This window comes from Phycodurus eques, chromosome 16 (genome assembly GCF_024500275.1).
Source record: "Phycodurus eques isolate BA_2022a chromosome 16, UOR_Pequ_1.1, whole genome shotgun sequence".
In the NCBI taxonomy this organism is placed as follows: Eukaryota; Metazoa; Chordata; class Actinopteri; order Syngnathiformes; family Syngnathidae; genus Phycodurus; species Phycodurus eques.
In genome coordinates, this window is record NC_084540.1 from 3138219 (window position 1) to 3150123 (window position 11905).

Below are 11905 nucleotides of genomic sequence, written 5' to 3' on the forward strand. Positions count from 1 at the left end.
CACAAGGTCACAACTTCATTGGAATTGGGGTTGTAGTAAACTTTACCAAAAACAGGCTGAACTATCAGTAAACCTTACATTGTGTACATCTTATGAATGTCACCTTTGACCAGGTAAAATACTAGTGAACTTCAACCTCTACCTAGTAAGCTCCTGATAAAGTTCACCTTCTACCCGGTCTATTCCGCCAACCATGGTAAGGTTTACCTTCTACCAGGTACACCATGAATAAACTTCTGACTTTACCTTATACTGTCTTAAATACTAGTAAACTTCATCTTCTACTGTGTAAACCACTATTAAACGGCACATTCAACTTTACGTTCCACTGACCTACCTGCTACAAAATCTAGACCCATCTACAGACTTAACAACTAGTAACCTTTACCTTCTATACTGCTGATAAACGTCAGTTTTTTACGAGATAACATTTTAGCAAACTTCACCTTCTACTTGTTAACCTACTACTAAACGTTGCCTTCTTACTGGTAAACTTCTCCTTCTACTGGATAAATCACTAGTCACCTTCTACCTGGTAAAGCACAAATAAACTTTGCCTCGATCGGGTAAACTACAATGAAAAGCTACCGATCTAAACCCCTCATAAACGTCCCATTTACCTGGTAAACCATTTGTGTTCACCTTTTAGCAGGTAAACTACTTGCAAACTTCACCTTGTACTTAGTAAACTGTAAACTTCCACTTTCTACCCCGTCAAACAGTAGGAAATGTCTTTTCTACTGGGTAGAAAATTATATTATATTATTAGTAAATGCAGACTTTCTACCAGGGAAGCTACTGGGAAACAAATGTTTCATTTAAAAAGTTGAAAAACATAGAAAACAGCCACTGACATTCAAAGACTAAGCCTTGAAAATGAATCAAATGAAATAAAAAAAAAATGCTCGAAGCGGTTTGACTTAAAATGGGAAGGATGGTTCGGGGACAGGTAGGGCGGCCGCAAATCCGGAAGCTTACCTGCTGAGCGTCGCTGTCTCCCGTCCGACAAGAGCGAGGCATTGGGAGATGAAGAGAACGGGATGTGGCGATGACGAAGAGAGGCAAAGTCACAGTCTTTGCGTCATCTGAGGAAATTTGCAGATTATACACAATGACAGCTTGGTCCGTGGGAGTAAACCCCATCACCAAGCCCCAATCCCCTCCCTCCTCACCCCCCCACCACCACAATCCCGCCAACCGTTACTCACCTCCTCGCTACCACCGGCCACATCCTGGATGCTGATCGGGGGAAAAGATTGCTTCGGACGTATGTGAAAAAGAAAGGACTTTATAGGGTGTCAATAGGGGGCTTATCCTCCCGTCCACAGGGGGGCAGTGTGACTCCGCACAGTAGTAACAGCTTCATTTTGTCAGGTTCTCTCATAATGGTCACACTAGTTTTTCATCCACATTTATGTCAAGCAAACCATTGTCTTTCATGAAAATAATCTAATTTTACCATTTTTACCTGTAAGGGTAATTTTCATGTAATTTGATCAATAACGGTAGGGACATGGCCCACTGAATTTTATAAAAAGTGCTTCTTTTTCACTCAAGCTGTCTTGACTGTTAATGATAAATTTGCCTTCGCTATGAATATTGACATTTTTAAATCATTAATACGTTTTTTTTTAAAACAGGACTTTATGCATGGCTGTTTCGGACATGGGAGACATTTATCCGTAGGAGTGGAATAATAATTGTGAATATAGATCGATTTTCTGTACCGCTTATCCTCACATGGATCATGGGCGTGCTGGTGCCTATCACAGCTGACTCTGGGCGAGAAGCGGGGTACACCCTGAACTAGTCGCCAGCCAATCGCGGGGCACATATATACATACAAGCAATCGCGCTCACATTCATACATTTGGGAAATTTAAGAATTTTCAATTAACCTACCATGCTTTTTTTTAGGAAGTGGGAGGAAACCGGAGTACTTGGAGAAAACCCACGCAGGCACGGCGTGGAGAACATGCAAACCTTAGTCAGGCAAGGCCAGATTTTAACCCGGGTCCTCAGAACTGTGAGGCAGATGTGCTGACCCGTCGAACACCGCGCCGCCATGTGCTAACCAGTTGGCCCCGAAAAATGTGACCCTTCGGACAATGGACAACCTGCTCCACCTACTGATCCGCAGCCGCCCCGTCTCGAGCAAGTCCCAAGTCACTGTGGGAAAAGAATTAAGCAAGTCAAGTCGTCACTAAATTTCAAGTCGAGTGAAGTCATTACTTGGTTTAAGTCAAGTCATACAAGCTCGCTCCAGTTACAACATATATTGGAGTGGTAATAAAAAAAAAATCATAATTAGGGAAATAATATATGACTTAAAAAAAAAAGTAATGTGAACAAAATCTGGATTCCTCCTGTGTCTACTTCAATTAAATCACTCAGTTGGGTTTGTTAATTTATTTAGAAGCTCTGACTCTGGACAATTGCCATTAGATTAAAGGTTGTTTCATATGCTGTGGTCTCAATTTTAAAAACAGTGCAAACAGCTTTATCACAGAGGCGACAGAACAGATGACATTTTTAAGGTGACACTTCAATAAACACGTTCAGTAGTATGAACATATGAACGCACGCTGGTCAACTACATTTTCATCGCCGTGATCGGAATGCAATGGCTCCCAAGTCAAAGTCAGGTCAAGTCTTTCTGAAGTATTTGGTCGCAAGTCATAAAACTGGCAACTTGAGTCGACTCGAGTCAAGTCATTTGACTCGAGTCCCCCCTTCTCTGGTACCTTACAAACAGGTCAGGAAGCCAGGAAAAAGTCAGGTTTCATGGGCACTGCGAAAGGTGCTTGCTATCTCTGAAAGCAGAAAGTTGCTGCATCAATTCTTAAAAAAAAGAATTATTAAAAGAAAATAGCCAGGTGGCAAAGTTGCAGTTTGACTTTTTATCCCCTTATACCCCATCGGTACCTTACAGACAGGTCAGTAAGAAGGGGAAAAAAGTCATCTTATATGGGCAATGTGAAAGGGACTTGATATCTATGAAAACAGAAACTAATTGACCTCTGAAGGCGGAAAACAGCCGGGTCAACCTTTTCCTGCTATTTCCTTTTCTTTCGCTCCCATCCCACATCAGTACCTAATAACAGACCAGTAAGCCAGTGTTGGATTTATCTCACCAAACATTATAATGAATAAACACAAAAGGAATGAAGACGTTGGTCATTTTACTCATGAGGAGGGCGCATGGGAGATTGTTCAGGTTACAGCCTCTCAACACGCTCTAAACAATCTCTCCCGTCGCTCCTGCATTTATTTGAAAATAGGGAGGTTTCTAAGTTTACAAGACATAACGTACTAAGCTACAAGACACAACACACTAAGGGTAGGGTTTCAAGGTGAAAACATGGCACCTGCCACGTCCCGGCCACGTCCTTCTCTCAGATGATTCCTGCTGAGTCATCTTCTTGAAGGCGAGACATCTTTCTTTCTAAACATTGTCCATAATACTAATGCAAGCTAAGCAAATAAATGATAACTTCTACAATATAACTAACATTTCCCTCCTGTTTATCATGTATTTGCACAAATTCTCATATCATCTTACAGTCACTTCATTTCGATTTTTTAACTGTAGAATCATTTTTATGAAACAAATACATTTATACTCAGAGTAAATTTGTCATACATGAATTTTGTAGTCTAAACATCGTAATCATCTGAATCAGGAAACAAATCAGTTAAAGCAAAATCATCATCATCATCATCATTATCTTTATCATCAAACAGTAATGGATACATCATCTCCATACGGTTCTCCATGGGGTTATGGCTGTGGTGATTAATTTACTGATTAAAGCCCGAATGCATGGGATACAACATCCACAAAATGTCAGAATGGCTGCAAAAACAGCAATTGATATCAATATTGGTGAAATTAGGGTTTTATATTTACCAAAAACGTCCATCCAGCTGTCCCACAAGGAGTGTTGATTGAGGGTCCGTAGACCATCGATGGCTCTGGTCAAGCTGCCATCTGAAGCAGTATTGTTTGTTCTCCAAACATACCGCAAACACCTCCCTCTCTTGCGAGGAGCGTGTCGACAGCTATGCGGTTTTGGAACGTCCTTGAAGAGGTAGCTTTGAGCTGCTCATGCACAGCTTCCAACCCACTCTGAGTCCAATTTCCTAATCTCTGTACATTGAAGTGGATATAGTTTATCCCATCAACATTTTTATTCATCGTACACCACCAGCATATGAAGTCCTCCTGCAACTTGGTCAGCTAATTTGTATTGATTAGGAACCCCACGAGGAACACCTATGGCGTTGATGTATATTTTATGTTGGATAATTTTGCCTCTGCCAGGATAAATCTATTTTTTGTCTATGTTCTAGATTGGACAAAAACATTGGTGCCCTTTCCATTAAATCTTGAACAGGCATAGGGTATACTGACACATGCAATATCAAAGTGATAATAGTTCACAATCCAGATCTTTAGGTAATCTATCAAACAGTCTATCATCTCCGGACCACCACCAGCTGCTGCTCCGTGATACTGGCATAAATTTTGGTCCGACTGTTAAGGTTACGTTACACCGTGTGTCGTTAAGTGGTCCTATTTTTTATTTTTTTTTCCTTTACTAATCATGTTTATACAAGTGAAATTATTCGGTGCTACTAGAATAGAATTTTGTCCCGAAACTCCTGTGACTACAAGGAACCAATCATAAGTAGTTATGTTATTAACCATTAAAATGTGTTCACTTTTCTTTGAAGTTTTTTAATGGCATTTCTGGTTCAACACGGTTGCCATAACACAATGCTACTCGGAAGTGGGGATCTTTTCCGCCAGAATATGCCCACAAACTCATCATCAAACACACTGGGTGACTTGATTTGTATTTCAATATTAAACTATGGGCCATTTTGCTTATGTTAAACTTCTTTCTATATTCTTTTGCTATTTTTTTGTGACCAACTGGACCAATCATAACCTGTTTCACCAATCCTCAATTCTGCCCATTCTCTTGAGCATCTTTGGTGAGAGCCGCATATGGAATTATGATTAAAGTATCTTGATTTTGGGAGGCACAAAATATTAAACTGTTTTGCCGCATTTAGAGGTCATGCCCACAGTTCTGATCATCAACTGTACTCCTTTTGGTACGAGTTAATGCTTCCAAATTTTTTATTATTGGGTTGGTCATATTGGTCCAGTTGGTAGGTGATTTCCTATCTAAAAAATGCGTTGTATCATTTAGGGTGGGACGCCCCATGTACCACAAAAAAAAATCAACACTATAGTAACCAAAGTTGCTATGTAACAACTCATCGAATCTCGTAACCAACGCGGGTGTGCCATTCTGCTGAGTTCTCACTAAACGGGTTGGTGTCTTTTTTCTTCACTGACCAGCAAGCGTTTTCAGAATCTACACATCTGCTCCCGCTCCGTTATCAGACTTTTGCTCACCTTCCCTATTTGAGTACTCAGCTGAAATGACTCTTTTACAGTGTGTTAAATGAACCCACGTGTTTCTTTCTGCTATTTTTTATTGTCCCATTCATTCTTTCCACTCGACCTACACTCTGAGGGTGGTGGTAAGCACAATGGTTTTTCAAATTGATGTGGAACATGGTTCCTATTTTATTGATTATTTGATTTACAAAATGAGTCCCATTATCACTGTAAATGGTTTCAGGTATGCCATATTTTGGAATGATGTCTTTACATAGTGCTTTTGCCACCGTCAGAGCATCAGGTGATTTTGTTGAGAATAATTCGATCCATTTAGAAAATGCATCTATGATAACCAAACAATACTTTTTTCCTTCACTTTGGTTTAATTCAATATTCCTCTCCTGGGCCTCAAATTGCCTTGTGGATTATACCTAGCACAAATCATACATGCTCTACAAATTATTATTATTATTATTATTATTATTATTTTAATAGGAATTAAAACCATAAGTTGTATAATATTGATTTATCTGTCTTACCATCCCTCCTGTTGAGACATGTGACACAGCATGGCTCAATATAGCAGCCCATTTGAATAGTTATTTATTTTTATTTTTTTTCTCTTTGCTAATGTAAATTTCATTTTGTAGTTTTGCACTTTGAATTGCGTTCTTGTTGTGGAACCCTCTTACTGGCTATCAGTATAGATTGTACCATCTTTATTTATTTTTAGTTTGCATGCCTCGGTTAATGCTACTAATTCAGCAGTTTGTTCGGCCAATTCCTGACAATCATGCTGCGTGCCTTCCTCAGGTAAGGGTGTTAGCGTGGCTGGATTTAAGGTTGTGCATCGCTCAACAGTCAAATGTGGTTGTGACAGCAAGATGGCCATGCTAGATAAATATCTTGCAGGTGTTAAAAACGCCATATTGGTTTGCAATAGGAGAGCAGACACTGTATGTGGGTCCTTAAGAGTTAATGGATGAAATAACACAATCGTGGAACTGCTCTCTATTGCCATTGAAGCTGCCACAACTGCTCTGACACAATGCAGTAATGCACACGTCACGTTGTCTAGTCTAGTTGAAAAATAAGCTATTGGTCTCAGTTTATCACCATATTGTTGTGTAAGTACGGAGGTCATGTCATAGTGTTTACAATCTACAATTTGAATGAATGTTTTATCATTAAATTTGGAAGGCCGAGCGCAGCCCTGGACACCAAATGTTGTTTAATGTCACAGAAGGTCTTTTCCGCCTCTGTATTCCATAGAACAGGTGATGTCATTTTAAGGTTTGCTTCATACATAAATTTTGACAATGGTGCAATCATTTCTGCATAGTTTTGAAGTTGTACACATTGCCAGTCTTTACACGTCAGGCTTTCTGTTGGATTCGTTTTATTGTTATTGTTTCCCATTTTTGTGAATTTGGAAGTCAGTTTATTCGCACCTAGAGTGACCTAATACTGACTTTATTCAAACAATGACTGGGTGACAATGAATGTCTGAGTTATGGTAAACCTCAACCTTCTACCCCAAATGGGGCGGAGGATTCTTGCCTCTGCTTCCAAACTCAGTTGTCACTTACAATCCAGTCTCTTACATCCATACTTTTACACACACACACACACGAAAAAGTCTGCTTAGATGGCCACTGTGAAAGGGACTTCATCCTATCTCCAATGGCAGAAAAATACTGTGTCAGCTTCCACACCTCCATCTAGCATCGGTAGCTTAAGACAACCTCAGAAGGCAGAGAATCGTCTGGTCGACTTTGTCCCACCACACCCCATCTCATATCAGTACACTGCACACAGGACAGCGAGCCAGATGCCGTAAATTGGCAGTCCAGAAGTGGCTTGTTACTAAATCCAAAGGCAGAAAGTTGCCAGGTCGACTTCATCCCTCAATTCTGTGTCAATGCTGTATTTATCTTTGTAAAAAGGCGAGATAATGTCGTCTTTTACAGGCCGACAGATGGAGATGGCGGGAACATGAACCAGCGGGCCGCATCGAGGCCTTTGTAACTATGAAAATTAAGCTGCGGCTAATTGCCTTTCCAAGACAAAGTCTGTCTGTGAAACACGATCCGGCCGTGTGTTGTACGGTGAGTTAAGTTTGGAACCTGTAACATTTTGCCTCTGGCGAGACGGGAGGTGAAGGCGGCGGATAAGGGGGGTGGGGGTGGCCGACACCAGAAGGAGGTGTTAAGCTTGCAACCAGACGATTAACTAGCGACACATCCCAGTGAAAGCCGTCCTGGGTGGATGGCGTCCTGAAACGTGACACCCACGGGGATTGGCGGTGGTAGCGAGGTGGCCTGTAAGAGGAGAGGGCCTCAAGCCGTGTAAACAAGACCAGCGTCGCCCGATGGCGCTCGCCAGTCTCCTCCCGCCAACGACTGCTTCTCATTAAGCCACTTAGCAAACTCCGAGTCGTCCCTAACCAGGCCTCTCCGAGGCCGAATGTTCCGGTACCTTTTGCTGAAGGTAAACATTACCAAGCGCTAATTTCCCTTTCACGCATGAGCGGCAATTTGTTTGCTTGCATCCTGTTCTTGTGTGTTGGTCCTCCATTTGTCAATTTTCCAAGCTGTCAAACTCACAATACAGCATTAGTACGATACTTTGCCAACGATACCGGTAATGTGCGATAACGGATATATTGGAAGAAAAACAACCTCGATACTACGTACATACGTTTTTCTCCTTCTTTAGTGTCCAACCTGGCATACAAGTCATCATATGACCTTGTAGGTTTGACCTTTGCCACCACCACCTTCGCCCGACGTCGCGCCTGCATGCTTTCCTTTCTCCTCTCCTCAGTCCTTTCAGTGTCCCACTTCTTCTTAGCTACCCTCTTCCCTTGTATAATTTCCTGTACTTTGAGGTTCCACCACCAAGTCTTCTTCTCTCCTTTCCTACCGGAAGATACACCAAGTACTCTCCGGCCTGTTTCTCTGATCACCTCGGCTGTAGTGGTCCAGTCTTCTGGAAGCTCCTCCTATCTCACCTCTTCCCGAAAAGCCGCAGAACAATCTTCCTTTTTCAGCTTCCACCACGTGGTTCGCTGCTCTGTGTTTGTCTTCTTAATCTTCCTCCCCACCACCAGTCATCTCACACTCTCCCCTACCACTACCTTACAGTCAGCGAGCTCCTTCAGATGACATCGTCTGCACAAGATGTAATCCACCTGCGTGCTTCTACCTCCGCTCTTGTCGGTCACCCTATAGTCCTGCCTCTTCTGGAAGAAAGTGTTCACTACAGCCATTTCCATCCGTTTTGCAAAGTCGACCACCATCTGTCCCTTGAGATTCCTTACCTGGATGCCGAACTTACTCATCACCTCGTCATCACCCCCGTTTCCTTCACCAACATGTCCATTAAAATCTGCACCAATCACGACTCTCTCTTAGAACTACTTCGTCCAGCTCCTTCCGTGTAGGTTAACGGCGCCTGTGGCAGACGTCGTTAACCCGGGCCACGACCGATCTGGTATGGAATTCTTTGGATGAACGCTCATATTTGTTTGGCAAAGTTTAAAGCCTTTCCTGATGCAACCCTCTTTATCCTACAGTTTGCACTGGAATTTACCTCTCATCACAATAGTATGTAACACATCTTTTTCCTTATTGGAAGCTTCACAACATATTGTAACAAATGTTATTGAATATAAAACACTTCTGATAAAAAGCTGATTTCAATATTGTATATTAAGCCAAAGTGATATGATTGTACATTGCTATCTATGTAACTAAACACACTTTAAATGAACATATCTGACATAGTTTTGCAAAATACCTTCTGCACGTCTTAAAGAAACCCACTTTTTAGAAACCGCCACCTCCAGAAAGAGTCGAGGGCTACCCAGAGGCCCACCTCCAAGCACCCCCTTGACGGGTGGTTCTATTTTTTTTCTCCTCCTTGTTTTTCTGTCACTCTCACCGTGGCATGAGCCCGATCACATCTGAGAACGAGGTGCTTTAAGCGGGCTCGCCAGCGGCCGAGTCATGGTCAAAGCTCTGTTTGATTTGTATTTATTTATTTATTTTTTTAATGTTAAATTTGTTCTATCTTCCCGTTTTACGCCCTGTTTTTCCCTACGCTGCCTCGGCCAAATCACACCCCAGAACGAGGCGTTTTAAAAGTGGCCTCACATGCAGTCGAGTCCCAGTCAAAGTGCTGGTTCTTTTTTTTTTTTTTCTCCTGAGAGGAATCGATAAGTGGAATCATCAAGCAAGCAAACAAACGATTTCTAGGAATTGAATTACTCGAAACCACTTCTCCAAAAGAACCAATGTTTCCATTCCCTAACCAGGACATCGTACAGCTACAATACAGTATCAATACTTGACACATTTGTATCAATATTGCACCTGTGTCGAACATGTGACAAGCAGCTAACAGGTTTGCTGACGGCAGCCACACTGCCAGACGGTTGGCGTCCACCATCCCCCACCCAAACACACACAGACATACACACAAGTAGACCTCACCTTTGAACTTTTACCTCTTTGCCACCGCGTCTAGCGCTGGGACATTCCCAGCCGACTCTGGTTAATTGGGTCAGATTGCAAGGAGCGGTGCATTACCCCCGAAATTGGAACCATGTGGGGCCTTACATCACTTTATGTGCACGTGTGTGTGTGGTAAAGGTCAATTGGCGCGGTCCATTGATTGAAGAAAGGATGTCAGAAGTGGAAAACGGCCAACAAATCAGACTGGAAGAGGATGGGATGGTGGCCCAACCCCCACCATCATTCCCAGTACCCCGCCTCGCTATACGGGGCTGGATATAGCACGGCGGGCTACGGCAGCGAGGTTGCCATAATTGATGTCTGACGTCTGCCACACTTAGGCCGCCTTGACAAGCTCAGCCATTTGCCATAATTGACATAATAGCTTGTTCCCAATTACAGTTTCCATTGAAGGAGGTTGTCCCAAAAGTAACAGTGGATATGTGTAATTATGTCATGCTACGCGTGTGTGTGTATGCGTGTGACATCTGGACACAAGCGGGGCTTGGGTTTGGGGACCACGGTCCCGAGTGGTATATTGCACGGTGGGATGGCGCCAAAGCCTGTGCAGAGTTCACGTACGAGGCAGGAGGAGAGCGGCGTAAATCGGATCACGTTTGTATTTAAAGGGGATTTAATGACAGAATGAAAATCTGCTTGGTTTCATGAAAATGTTGTTTGTCCCAAAACACAAATCCCCCCCGCCCCCAAAAAAAACAGAAAATCAGGAAGTGGGTTGTTGGATTGCGCTGTCTTGTTTTCCAGGTGAACATTTTCCGGAATTTGTTCAATCTTTGTTTTAATCATTTTTTATATCAATTGTTATACCTGTTGTATTGACATTTTTTCATTAACAGAGTTTGCATTTTTCATTTAGATTTTTTGTGAATTTTTTCACACTTCAACTTACTGCTCGGATATACATATATAATTTGCCAATATTAAATGTGCATCTGTGTTAACGGTTTGTCATTTTTTGTTATCTATCCATCCATCCATTTTCTTCCGCTTATCCGAGTTCGGGTCGCCGGGGCCAGCAGCTTAAACAGTGAAGCCCAGACTTCAAACCCGGACATAGCAGAGCCCGCACAGAGCCCCCGGACTCAGCTTCCTAAGAATCAGAATCATCTTTACTTGGCAAGTATGTCAAAAACACACAAGGAATTTGTCTCCGGTAGTTGGAGCTGCTCTAGTACGAAAACAGACAAGAGAATTGACTGAAAATACTTTTTCGAGACATAAAAACACAGTCACTGAGCAATAAAATGTTACCAGTAATGTGATAATGCCGGTACAATTTCAAAAGAAAATGTTTTGACAATTGCGCAAAATGATGCCGAGCCCTCGAGCAATTAGAGCAGTTTGAAATGACGAATAGAACAATAGTCCCTAGTGAAGATAAGCGGTAAAGGAATATGGATGGACGGATGGATGGATTCCCTTTATATTGAAGTGCAGAATGAACAAGAAATTCTGCACGTATGATTGGTTACTGTGACTTTTCCGGAAATGACTTTCTGTGTGCTTCTGATTGGCTAAAATCAGTTCCGTGTTATATCCCCACCTGTTGCCTCGGCACACACCTGACAGCCTCCATATGTGTTTCAATTGGATTCAATTTCCACTTTATATAGCGCCAAATCACAAATGTTGTCTTAGGGCTTTTATTCATGGAGCAGGTCTAAGACAACACTCCTCGCTTATTAAAATATTCACTGAACCCCAGAGTTTGCATTTGAATTTACTTTGATCGCACCCTTTTGACCCCGGTGCTTCGACAAAAATATATATTTTTTTTAAATAGTGGCATGGGCGTTGACAGTAAAGCGGGTAAAATCCCCGAGGTGACGACAGCAGGATGAGGAGGAGGACCGGCGCCCTTTTGGCTCGACACCTTTGTTTGTCCGCACTCGCAACTTTCTCTCTGCAAACTCTCGCTGACGTGACCCCCCCAGGCACAAAATATCTG

The 11905-nt window shown here is 42.3% G+C and overlaps 1 protein-coding gene across 1 annotated transcript in view; it reads right to left on the reverse strand.

Annotated features, from left to right (window-relative positions):
• The window catches only part of slc1a9 (solute carrier family 1 member 9), a 30636-nt gene extending 29412 nt beyond the window's left edge, over positions 1 to 1224 (reverse strand). The window contains 2 exon segments of the mRNA XM_061700806.1: positions 979 to 1085; positions 1209 to 1224. The gene's annotated coding sequence lies outside the window, so the exon portion shown is untranslated.
• Positions 1225 to 11905: the final 10681 nt, after the last annotated feature.